Consider the following 13,390-nt stretch of genomic DNA (forward strand, 5'->3'; position numbering starts at 1 on the left):
GGAATTCCGCACATAGCGGACAAAAAGGCGTGAAATCTCCTCAGAAACCGCAACGCAAACCAGACAATCTTTACTAAATCAATTCTGCCCAGCAGCTGACCACTGATGAGATGTCAGACAGCACCCTCAAAGAAAAAAGCCTGGTTACACAACCATGGGTGGGTGGGGTGGGAGGGATTTGAATTCAGGATTAACCAGCAAACAAACAGACAAACACTCCTGTGATTTAGAGCCAGTGACGAGAGACCGTTCTAAAAATAGTCCCCCTTTTCCATCAGAGGTCCTCCCTTGGGTAACCACAGCCCCACATTACGGAGCTGTTCCCCTTACTTCACAGCATGTGGACATGACTCAGTTTGCACTTGTACTCACCCACACTATAGCCACTGGGCCCTCCACTCACTCCTCTCTGGATTGGATGACATTTGGATCCTGTTTGGTTGATCCGCACTGGTTTTGAGGATGAGTTGAGAAAAAGATGTGCTTCTTTGTGGTAGTCCTCCTCTGTGTGTGTGTGCGCGTGTGTGCGTGTGTGTGTGTGTGTGTCTGTGCACGCAGCACAAAACTGCTCTGTCTGCTGGATGAGGTCCGGTTTGTTTGTCAGCTCCAGAAATCCAAGCTAGTGGTCCCAGGCTGGCTCCTGAGTCTTCTGGAATGTTTCGGGAGTACAGCTCAGGACACACGGCACAGAATTCCACCCTACAACAACAGCAGTCCCCCCCGACCCCACAGGCCTCCTCTGCCAGATCAAGTTGTCTCTGCCTGCTCACCCCTCTGCCTGACCCCTTCTGGGGGAGGAACGGCCTTGAGGGTCTGGGTCTGCCTCTGGTGCCCCCCAGGTGTACCGTCCATTAGTCTGTCTGTCTGTTGCTCTGTCGGCTATAGTGCTCGTGAGGATCAGAGGACGCCAGGATGTCTGGGATATTCGTTAGTGTTTTTCCGGTGAGGCCATCCAGGGCCTCTGATTCACAGTGTCTTCCTCTTCTTCCCCTCTATCTCTCTCTCTTTCTTTCCTCTTCCCCTTCTTTCTCTGGCTACCAGGGATTCCCTGTTTTCCCAGTTTTTTTCTCCTTTTCTCTTCTCTTCTTTTCTCTGTCTCTCTCTCTGTCAGTCTCTCTGGGTCTCTGTGCAGAGGCTGGTCAGGACGTGTGTGTTGGCCACCTCAGTAAATTAATAATACCCTGTGCTCTCGGTGCCTGCACTTTATATGGCCCCGATCAGGTTGCTTTTGCTCTGCTGTTACGCTCTGTGCAGTCTCTCTCTCTCTCTCTCTCTCTCTCTCTCTCTCTCTCTCTCTCTCTCTCTCCATATGCGTGTCAGACTCTCTCATCTGTTTGGCTGTAGTCTGTCTGCATGACAGCTCTGCTCTTTTTTGTCACTTTGTCTCTCTCTGTTTGTGTGTTTGTGACCGTGTCGGCAGTCCTTGGCTTCCTCTTTATCTTGTTGATGCTCTCTTTCACACTGTCTCTCTCTGTCTTTTTCTCTTTGTGTGTCAGCCTTGCTCTTCCTCTTCTCTCCATCTTTCTCTCTCTCTGTCATGTTTTTCTCTTTATTCTGTCCCTCTTTCAGTACACAGCCTCAGTCTCAGTGGGGGCAGACCTCTGAAGAAAACACGTCCCCACAGCAGCGTCCTCCCCAGCCACACAGTGCCGCCTGGCCGCTGCCGACCTAACACTAATGCATTACTTACAGCTCCAGTGAGGGAGGAGGACAGGGGGAGGGGGGGGGGGGGGGGGCTCTCCCCACAGCTGCCTCGCCTCTGGTTCTGAAGAATACTGAGAGACTGCTGCCGCAAAACGAGAGAAAGAGACAAGAAAGAGACAGACAGACAGAGAGAGGTAGGGGGTGGGGAATGATACAGACACTGAAAGTGGCAGAGATGGACAGAATCAGAGAATGATCTAGAAAGACCCAAACAGAGAGAGAAGGCTAAAGAAAAACACAAAGACAGAAAGTGAGAATGGACAGAGAGGAAACCAGTCAGAGACACACAAACACTACAGAGAGCTGAAGAAGACAAACAGAGCCAGGGACAGAGACACACAAACACTACAGAGAGAGCCTACAGACAGCTGGAGGAGACAAACAGAGAGGGAGAAGTGAACATGAGAGAAGAAGGCAGGCAGCTTGTCATGTAAAACATCAGCCTATGACTATGCCCTGTGGAAATCACCCCCATCACACACACACACACAGACACACACACACAGACACACACACAGACACACACACACAGACACACACACAGACACACACACACAGACACACACACAGACACACACACACACACACACACACACACACACACAGACACACACACACAGACACACACACACAGACACACACACAGACACACACACACAGACACACACACACACACAAACAAACACACACACACACACACACATACACACACCAGGGAGGCCTCCCATTACACTCAGCTGTATGCGGCCTCTTCCGGAGCTAACCGCTATCAAGGGAGCAATCACACAGTCCGGTCCAGTCTAGCCTAAACAAACCCTGGCAAAAGGCATGAGAGATGTGGGCTACGTGCTAACACAGGTGACTATGGAATGGACTGACCATACAGTGGCAGGGAACTTCATGCTGCTAAAAAACACAGACGATTACCTTGTGAAAGATAAAGTTGTAAATGTATGTGTGAGATAGTTGGATCGAAAATTGAGTGTGTGTATAAAGGTTTGCGAGTGTTTGTGTGCGCGTGTGTGTGTGTGGGTGTGCTTGTGCGTGTATACAAAGAGAAGTACAGAGAGGAACTGACAGATGAGCAAAAGAGGAAAAAATGTGTAACAGAAACCTGGCTTGAAGGGGAACAAAACAAGAAAAGGAAAAATGTCCAAGAGAACTGCAGCACAACTACATCGTTACACACACACACACACACACACACACACACACACACACACACACACACACACACACACACACAAAACTGGCAAACTCCTTCCCAACAACAGTCAGACTTTCTGTTCAGGCAACACTCCTACATCTGCGGCGGGACCAGACCTGGGGATCTGAATTACAGGGTCACGGTCAGCCCGGGCTCTGATTGGCTACTCCCCTGCCTCCAGGCAGCTCCAGGCTTAACCCCGCGACCACTAATTTTAGCCCATGGCAGCCTCGGCACAGCCAAAGGGGAGCACAGCTATTAATGCCCCAAACTCCAACTTCTCTGGAGACAGAAAGCGGAAACCCACTCGGATTACAGAAGGCATCTGAAGCCGAACGGCCAACTCCAGCCTGCTCCATTCCAGAGCTACTACAGCCGAGGAACATCAAAGAATGAGCTGTTATCAGGCGGACGACAAACACACGGTCACTTATTAATAGAGCTGTGGTGAACACACACACACACACACACACACACACACACACTTATTAATAGAGCTGTGGTAGCTGGCTTCATGCTGTTAGTACATATACCTCATCTGCAGGAATGACTAACACTGGGCTGAGTCAAAGTGAAGCATTCAAAGTTCCCATTCATAAAACAACCCATATAAGAGTCATCTGCATGTCACTGCCACTGGCTCATAAACTCAACATTAAGTTATGCTGAGAGCAGAAAGACATTCTAAAGAAGGCTACACATATAGTAAAGTAAAACATTTTTGTGGAGCAACACGAGGAGGTAGAAGTCATGTCCCATTCTGTTATCTTTACATCAGTCGAAGTCATGCCCATTTCTGTTGTCGTTTGCATCTTTGTTCAGTGAACTCATTTCCATTAAAGCACACATGGGAAGTAATTAATCCCAACTCAAACACTGGATAGAGTCCACATCATCATGCAGCCTTCATCCATTTTCAGTGTTTAAACCTGAGCAACAGGCTGGTATGATGAACTGAAAGTAGTCTGTGGTGAGATATCAAATGTGTTGAACAGGTGTGGCCCCAGGGAAGGGGGGGGGGGGGGATCGCGGGCTGCAGTAACGCCATCCCAACCTCTGGAAAAGCGCTCATATCTTTCCCAGCCATCCTTTTTCCAGATACTGCTCCGAGAACGAGGAAAACCGACCAGAAAAACAAAAGCCAAGCCCCTTACCTTATGGTTCGGACGGAGATGCAGTACTTCCACATTACGTTCAACATGTCCGAGGCATCGCTGGCCTGGACGCCCGAGCTGGTGAAGGGGCTCGACACTCGAGCGAGCGCAGGGGCAAGGGAGCCACAAACGACAACAAGATGACAGGACAGAGAGAGAGAGACGCAGAAATAACATACAGCTTGTGTGGTGAAGCCATTCAGATCCTCTACCAGCATCCAGACGAGAGCCACTCCTTCCTTTACTCTCTCTCCCTCTCTCTCCCTCCCTCTCTCTCCCTCCCTCTCTCTCTCTCTCTCTCTCTCTACCTCTCTCTCTCTCTACCTCTCTCTCTCCCCCTCTCCTTTCAAACACATGTGAGTCTGACGTTGCCAAAAGCTCCCAGAGGTAAAAGAAAGAGATGACTGATTCAATCACTCCCAGTTCAAGTTACTTCAGTTGCTGTTCTACAAAAGTTTCCCCTCACTGTATATGTGGCATGCAAGTAGTGTGTGTGTGTGTGTGTGTGTGTGTATGTCTACAAGACAGTGTGTGTGTGTGTGTGTGTGTGTGTGTGTGTGTGTGTGTGTGTGTGTGTGTGTGTGTGTGTGTGTGTGTGTGTGTGTGCGTGTGTGTGTGTGTGCGTGTGTGTGTGTGTGCTTGTTTGGCAGTGACAGCAGGCTAGTCCACTGGCGGAGTGTAGTCTGCAGCCTTCTCTGGGATCACCCAGTCAGGGGAGCTGCTGAAAGCTGAGGGGATCACAGGAGCCCCAAGCCTGCTCCACATTCTGCTTTATTAGGCACCGGGGTCAACCACAGACACTGACAAACAACACCAACACACACACACACACACACACACACTGTGTCATAGACATTCATACAAACACACACACAATCCACAAACTTTCTGTTTTACAATGACACACACACATGCATGGTTAATATACAACCTATCCAGACCAACACACACACACACACACACACACACACACACACACACCTCTCACCCAACCCACTTCCATCCACAACATATTTCTCACAGATGCTCACCAACACACCCTAACTCATCTAAGTGGGCTTGGTGAAGATAGGGGAAAGGGGGAGGGGCAGGTTGAGGGGAGGGGAGTCAAACTGTGTCACACACACACACACACACACACACACACACACACACACACCACCCTCCTCTGAGATCTCTGGAGCTGAGATCACTGCGGAGGACTCAGGCCAGTGCATTACTCCATCGCGGGGGGGGGCACGGGGGGTACACTGGCGTGTCAAGGGGGTTCTGGGAGGGGCGGGGGGGACTTGTTTTCTTTTGACAGAATGGTGAGTATTTCCAGAGATTCGGAGACTGAGAGAATGCCACGGTTTAGGAGGAGAGGATAAGGAGAAGGAGAGATAAAGAAGTGTAGGAGTAGAAGGATGAGGAGGGAGGGAGAGCAGAAGGGCCTGGTGGACCAGGAGGAGGAAGAGAAGGGTATGAAGGAATAGGAGGCAAAAGAGAAGATGAAGGAGAAAGAGCTGGTGCAGGAGCAGGGGGAGGAAGAGGGTGAGAAGGAGAAGAAGGAGAAGGAGGAAAAGGAATCAGAAGAGGGAGTAAAGGGAAAAGGAATAGAAAGTAGAGGAGGTGAAGAAGAAGTAGAGGTTTAGGAGGAGGAGGAGGAGGTGCAGGCTGCATCAGCTGCAGAGGTTGAGATCATAATCAAGGCCAGCGTGGAGCTGGGTCAGGACTTGGCAGTGACAGGCGCAATCCATGACGAGGGGAAAAAGGATTAGCCCCAAATTAAATCACATCCCACCACTGGAACAGACACACACACACACACACACACACACACACACACACACACACACATGGAGAGAGGCAGAGAAGAGGACAAACAAGACAGTGAGGGAGGGGGAGAAAAGAGAACGTAAAGGACACGAACAAGATATACAGAACATTCAAGAAGAAATATGATGGAGCAAGTTTAAAATGGGGTTGAAAAGGTTGAGAAAGAGAGGACATAGAAATAATAGGAAAAGGGAGAGGAGGGGAGTGAAGAAATGTCCAGAGATAGTGACCAAAATAAAGCCTGAGGTTGAAATGCTGGCATTTACTGGAAATAAAGAAAAAAAATCTTCAAACAGCGTTGCACTTCCATTGAAATCCTTTCAGTTTTTTCCACATTACTCCCTGGTTAAGAAAGAAAGCCCAAGAAAGAAATACTGCTTTGGGGAGGATTGTGAAACCACACACCCTACGCCTCAGCACCAGTACAAAAAGCAGTGTGTGTGTGTGTGTGTGTGTGTGTGTGTGTGTGTGTGTCCATATGTGTGGACCCCCTTGGGAGAACTTGCACTAAATTAAAGGAATGAATTCATCTGGTACACCTCCATCCAGATCATACTTGCTAGTTGTCATTAGAACCAGACCAGTTTTTCAACACACAGCTTGCTTTGGAGCATCAGTCAGTGTGGTCAGTCAACCAAGTCAGAGGCCACAGCGTCAGACTGACATGCTTCCTGTGTGTAGCATGGTGAGAGTGTATGTATGTATGAAGTGTGTGTATGTGTGTGTGTGTGTGTGTGTGTGTGTGTGTGTGTGTGTGTGTGTGTGTTGTGTTTGTGTGTTTGTGTTTGTGTGTTTGTGGCTGTGTGTGTTTGTGGCTGTGTGTGTGTGTGTGTGTGTGTGTGTGTGTGTGTGTGTGTGTGTGTGTGTGTGTGTGTGTGTGTGTGTGTGTGTGCATTTCAGAGAGTCAGAGAGTCAGGTAGTAAGAATGTCATGCTTCGCTTCGTGGACTTGATATCAGCCAGGAGTATGAACAGTAGAAGAATGAAATTGTTCAGTCGATGAATATCATTGGGTCAGTGAAAAGTAAAAAACTGAAAAGCTATCTCCTCTCCACACACAAAAACAAGTGTGTGCGCACACACACACACACACACACACACACACACACACACACACATTTTGTTTTCCCTGGGAGGCCTACAGATGTCTTTTCTGACCGGCAGCAGTGTTGCCTTGCTCCAGGGTCATGGAGCGTTGGAACCCCCCCGCCTCCAGAGACGTGCTCCCTGCCAGGTGAGCACTGAAGCGCTCACTCCACTGCACCATGAGCCTCTAACTCCTCAATCCTCTGGAGCCTCTGGCTCTAGCACCTCTCATCCTGTTTCATTCTCCCTCTCCCTCTCTCTCTCTCTCTCTCTCTCTCTCCACCCCTCTCTCCCTCTCCCTCTTCCCCCTCTCTCAGATTAATGTCTCCCATCTAGAAGAACTGCAGACAGCAGAGCAGAGAGATGACCTTGTTCATCTTCAGTCCCAGTGGTGTTTGTCTGTCTTTGACTGTGTCTGTGTATGTGTGTGTCTGTGTGTGCGTGCATGTGTGTGTGAGTCTGTGTGAAATAGAAAGGTGGGTGGATATGTATGTGTGAAAATGCATTAGAGCCATGAGCTGACCTTGCACACCATATTGTCTATTGTCTATGTGTGTATAGTATGTGTGTATGTGTGTGTGTGTGTGTGTGTGTGTGTGTGTGTGTGTGTGTGTGTGTGTGTGCAAGCGCACATGATGACAGTAGGATCATAAACTGATGGATGCTCAAGGTTGTATGGCCGAACCAGACACGGCAGCCTTCACTGCCCTACAGAGTTATGAAGCAATGTCCTCGCCGTTACCATGGTCACCCCTCTGATGCATTCTTGACCTTTGCTCCCTGTGTGACAGGGGAAAGTTTGAGGAGAGAAACGCTCTCCCCGTGGTGGCACACAACATCTGTGTTAGTCATGCAGCACATAATCCAATAAGCTAACCCTTGACGCGGCGTCACACTCTCGCCTCGGCCAGCCAGTGAGCACAGAGGTTATCTGAGGCCAAGTGGTGACCTCAAAGCGCACCGTTTCTCCACAGAGGCCCAGATGCTACAGTCTCAGTAAACAAACAAGCCCTTTCTTGTCCTTCTGTCTGCTCCATCTACATTTCTCCAAACACACACACACACAGAGGCACGCACACGCACACACACACACACACACACACACACACACACACACACACACACACACACACACACACACACACACACACACACACACACACACACAAGCACATACTTTTGTGCACTCAGACATGCACACAGAAACACCCACAACAGACACACACACTCATCAATTGCCCATACTCTTGGCAACTACTGATAGGTCAGTGTATAATTTGGAAGGAAAAAAAGAAAATATATATCTTGAGAGAAAGAGGAAATCTCTGAGGTAAATCTCTCTCACACACCCTATCTCTCTCTCTCTCTCTTACTCATACACTCCTCTCTCCTTCTCCCTCATAAATTAAATTAAATCAAAAGTGCTCTACCGGCATGAATCAATTAACTTATTGTTGCCAAAGCTATACGTTCAAAATGTTGTACAGTGCACATATTATTCATTTTAAATTAACATTTTGTAAAGTGCAGTATAAATGAAAAAGAAAAGAAAGATGACAACTTTCGCAAAACATCAAACAAGCAATAAATAAATCGAAATCATCTAGTTAAGTTAATCTAGTTAAGTTAGGTGATTATCATGTTCATTAACCATATGATTCATATCCGTATGAGCGAAGATAATGTTATTCTATTATGAGTTAAAGTGTTGTTCTTTTGTTATGGCAGGTCATCACATATTCTGCAGCCAAGCTTGTGCATTTGATGTCCTCCCTCTATTTTCAACACATTTTCAAGCTCATCGAAATTGATCGCAAAAAGGGCTTCCTGCACTGAGGAACATCTTACACAGTTGAGAAGAAAATGTCCCTCATTTCCTATCACTTGCACACAGTATCGCTGGACCTTATCATGCCTGCCAACCTCTATGTTTAGGTTAGGATCCATTACTCTAGATTTTGTCAGTGTTTTTCCTATCAAGTCCACAAAGCGAAGCATGACATTCTTACTTGAAGTGCTAACTGTCTCTGACTCTCTCTCTGACTCACTCTTGCTCTTTCTCTCTCTCTCACATGCTCTCTCTCTCTCTCTCTCTCTCTCTCTCTCTGGTCAACCCCCAACGCCTGTGGCGGACAGGTGACTGGCAGCTTAATAATGCCTCATCATCAGAGCCCAGCAAAAGTGCTGAATATACCTGTCCCAACATGCAGATTAATTCATTCATCAGGGTCAGTATATTATTCATGAATGAGAGGAGTCTTGGTGCCAGTTTTGATGGATTTATACTGATGAGAAACACTGGTGCAATTGCAGACACCCCCCAACCCACCTCCCGGCCCCTCCAAACCCCTTTAGGGCTGATGCACCGTGGCACAAATATCAATTTGGAGGATTTTCTGGTGATGTGTCACACCAAGGCCATGAAAGACACAAAGAACGTGCAGGGGGCAGAGGGACAACAGGAGAGAGGGAGAGAGAGAGAGAGAGAGAGAGAGAAGGAGAGGTGGTGAGTGAGAAAGAGAAATGAAAGAGAGCGTGAAATAGAGCGAGAGAGAGCGAGAGAGAGAGCGAGAGAGAGATAGACAGACACAGAGAGAGAGAGAGACAGAGACAGAGAGAGAGAGAGACAGAGAGAGAGAGAGAAGGTGAGTGAGAAAGAGAAAGGAAGGAGAGCGTGAAATAGAGCGAGAGAGAGCGAGAGAGAGATAGAGAGACACAGAGAGAGAGAGAGAGACAGAGAGAGAGAGAGAGAGACAGAGACAGAGAAAGTGAGAGAGAGAGAGAGAGAGAGAGAGATGTCTTTGGTGAGAGTAAATGCCAGAGGGCTTCTGTGAAACAGAAAGCAATTAGTGAACACAATGAGAATTCTCTATCCACTAGCTATCACTATCATTGGCAACCAGCGCAGAAAAAGGCACAAAGTGTGTGTGTGTGTGTGTGTGTGTGTGTGTGTGTGTGTGTGTGTGTGTCTACATATGCATGGCTGGTCAACAAACTCCCCCCAAATCCTGCAGCCCTGCAATCCTTAAATGACTTTAATGAAGAAGTTAATGAATATTCACAGAAACAGATCCCCCTATTTCCACCCGTATTAAACAGCAAAAGCCTGAACCATCCTGGGAGGAGAACTGCTCCAACTAATCCCCCTCCCAACCCCACCCTTCTCTTCCACTCGTTTAAGCATTAATTTGCATAATTTGCATTGCATTTTTACTGAACACCACAACACACACACACACACACACACACACACACACACACACACACACACAGGCAGAAGGGGCTAGGTCACGGCAGGGGACCACAGAAATGTTGTCTCAGAGGAAATCATCGGGGTGCTTTCCGAAGCGGGGAACGTCAACGCCCACTCAAGTGCTGGCTCAGGAAAACCCCAGTGATGTCAGATTTCGCTCTCATTGACCTCTGATCAATACACTGCACTGGCCAGGACTGTCTCAACATACAACAAGTATGCTCATCTTAAGAGGAAATCCGAACACACACACACACACACACACACACACACACACACACACACACACACAGGTCTAGGCTGAAATCAACTTTAGCAGGAATATCTGTGGTATTCCCTATGACACCTGAAGCATAATACCGAAGTAAAAACATTATACCAAAAAGCCATACCTGTACTTAAAGTACTATGCTAGCCACAGCCCAGCAGGGAAGAAATGGCGTTTCTTCATGAAGGACTGTTTTTGGTGAAACTGATTGACAGTACAGCTAAGACATACATTACATAAGTTTGAAGGCTCCCTGGGTACTAACCCCGTGACCTTGGTATTGTTAGCAGCCAAGCTACAGCCTCTAGTAACTCCGCGCTGCCAGTGATCCAGTGATGACCGACCACACACACAGGCAACATGGAAAACCAGTACAGACACACCTGAATAACGAGTGAATCAACCCCAAAAAATTGAATCACAGACGCAAAATAGAGAGTGGGAATTCTGAGCTGACAAAACTGCAGCTTGTCAGCGAGCTGATTTGTTCGGACAACCTTGCTTGAGGGGACAGGCCACGTTGAATTGGGTTACCACGCCAACACCACCATCAGAGCCAGGGCCTCTCGACAACTGCTGCCACAATAACCATCCCTCACAAGAGCCATTACTGTCATAGTACCTTCAGCTCTTAAGCCCCGCCGTGATGTCATAGGCAGGGTGGGTGTGTGTTCGGCGGATGACACACCGTAGAAGCACTGCTCGTCGCCCTAATGATGGGTGGAATCATGTGATTACATATCTGGCTCTTGAACACACACACACAGGCACAGACACAGACACACACAGACACAGACACAGACACAGACACAGACACAGACACAGACACAGACACAGACACAGACACAGACACAGACACAGACACAGACACAGACACAGACACAGACACAGACACAGACACAGACAAAGACACAGACACAGACACAGACACAGACACAGACACAGACAAACCCCAAGTGAGTCTACTCAAATTGATCTTATTTTAACAAATGAGCATTTACACATGTAGGAATTTTGCTGTCAGTATGTACTTCTGTCTGTCTGCCTAGTGTCAGAACTGGTGTGCAATAATGTTTTAAATGCTGATATGCACTTGTATGCAGATTATCCTATTATCTCTGGTTCTGCTCCACACTCAGCTCTCTCACATTTACAGGAAGCATTTGTTATTGTTCAGCACAAACCGAATCTCCTAGGCTAGTTCTAAATATTCAATAAAGAAAACTTGACACAGAGATAATCTTTGTTACAAATGTACACGCTGCTGGGCAGACGAATAACATTTGTTTCATCTTATAACAATTTGGGTTTTATGTTAGATCTTTTAAATTCCATGTCGAACAAATAATAAAGAAGTGAAAGTAAGCTTTTGCATAATTAAACAGGCATTACAAAAAACTAAAAACTGGTTGAAGTGACCCTTTTAGGTTATGGTGAGATTTTTCAAAGGCGTACTTCAAAGACAACGTTGCACCCACTGTATTCTGTCTGGAGTCACTCAGTATAAAGGTGAATAACACATGCTAGATATTAAACTCATCACTGTGAACTTCATGAAATGATTGGTTGGCCTTCACTTTCAGTCCAAAGAAATGTGTCTGCATTCTTTCAACCTGACCAACTGGGTCTGACAATTTATACAATTTATGTTCAAATACTTATATTCAGTTGGACGTTCCAACAGTATGGTCTGAAAATGGCAAGATAGCTTTAAGTTATAGTGCCTCATCTCCTTGAAAAGATCTGCAGAAACATTTCAAATTGGAGCACTCTATTTTAGACAATTGTTAAAGAATTGTATTCGTTCTGTTTTCCATTCTGTTTGTTCTTGTTTTTAATTGGATTCTGGTTCTGATTTTGTTGTTGTTGTTATTATTGATGTTGTGTCTTAGTTGATTGGTCTTGTGGATGCCTTGTTCTGCCTTCTTGCCCAGGGCTCACCTGCAAACGAGAGTTAGTTTTATCTAAATGCGAATTCCCTGGTTAAACGACACACGACACACACAAAAACAGAGCTCACTCTAAGGGGGGCTTCAGCAAAGGTTGTGGAATGGGCAAGTGAAGAAAAGCAAAAAAAAAAGCAAAGAGAAAAATAAAAGAAGACGAAAAGACGAGAGATGTTCAGGCTCTAAAGCGCTCGCCGGGTTGCCCCTCCTCCTGGGCCCATTTCAACACTCGTACATCTACACGCTAACAGACCCCTACTCCTGGGCCAAGTTTAACACTCCTACATCTCCACGGTAACGCTAACAGACCCCTCTTCCGGGGCCCAGTTCAACACTTGTACATCTCCACGCTAACAGACCCCTCCTCCTGGGCCCAGTTCAACACTCGTACATCTCCACGGTAACGCTAACAGACCCCTCCTTCTTGGCCCAGTTCAACACTTGTACATCTCCACGCTAACAGACCCCTTCTCCTGGGTCAGTTCAACACTCGTACATCTCCACGGCAACAGACCCCTCCTCCTGGGCCCAGTTCAATACTCGTACATCTCCACAATAACAGACCCCACCTCCTGGGCCCGGTTTAACACTCCTACATCTCCACGGTAACTGACCCCCCCAGTTTAACCCCCGTACATCTCCACGCTTACGCTAACTGGCCCTGCTGTCATTCCTACACCACTGACCATCTCACACGCTAATTCAGCTCCTCCCAGGAGAGAAAAAACAGAGAAGCTCCCAGGGGTGCCCCTATCTGAAAAATACCATTAAGCAATGAAATATTCAAAGTCTTGGCCAATGCTTCAATAAGGCTTCATGTTTGTCTCGCGTTTGGGAGAGTGGGGTTTTAAATCCCACTGCGTAGTTGCTGGAGTGGTATCGATGTCAGTGTGTCCGTAGTAAATCAGTGTGCATGACTTCACTCTTCACCGAGTGGTAAAAGAAGGAAAGGTGT

General features: G+C 47.3%; 1 protein-coding gene across 1 annotated transcript in view; it reads right to left on the reverse strand.

Moving 5' to 3' along the window:
* iqsec1b (IQ motif and Sec7 domain ArfGEF 1b) overlaps positions 1-597 on the reverse strand; it is a 65,907-nt gene extending 65,310 nt beyond the window's left edge. Inside the window, exon 1 of the mRNA XM_080846559.1 lies at positions 404-597. The gene's annotated coding sequence lies outside the window, so the exon portion shown is untranslated. The remainder of the gene's footprint in view (positions 1-403) is intronic.
* Between the last annotated feature and the right edge of the window lie 12,793 nt (positions 598-13,390).

This window comes from Sprattus sprattus, assembly GCF_963457725.1.
Source record: "Sprattus sprattus genome assembly, chromosome: 10".
Taxonomy (NCBI): Eukaryota; Metazoa; Chordata; class Actinopteri; order Clupeiformes; family Clupeidae; genus Sprattus; species Sprattus sprattus.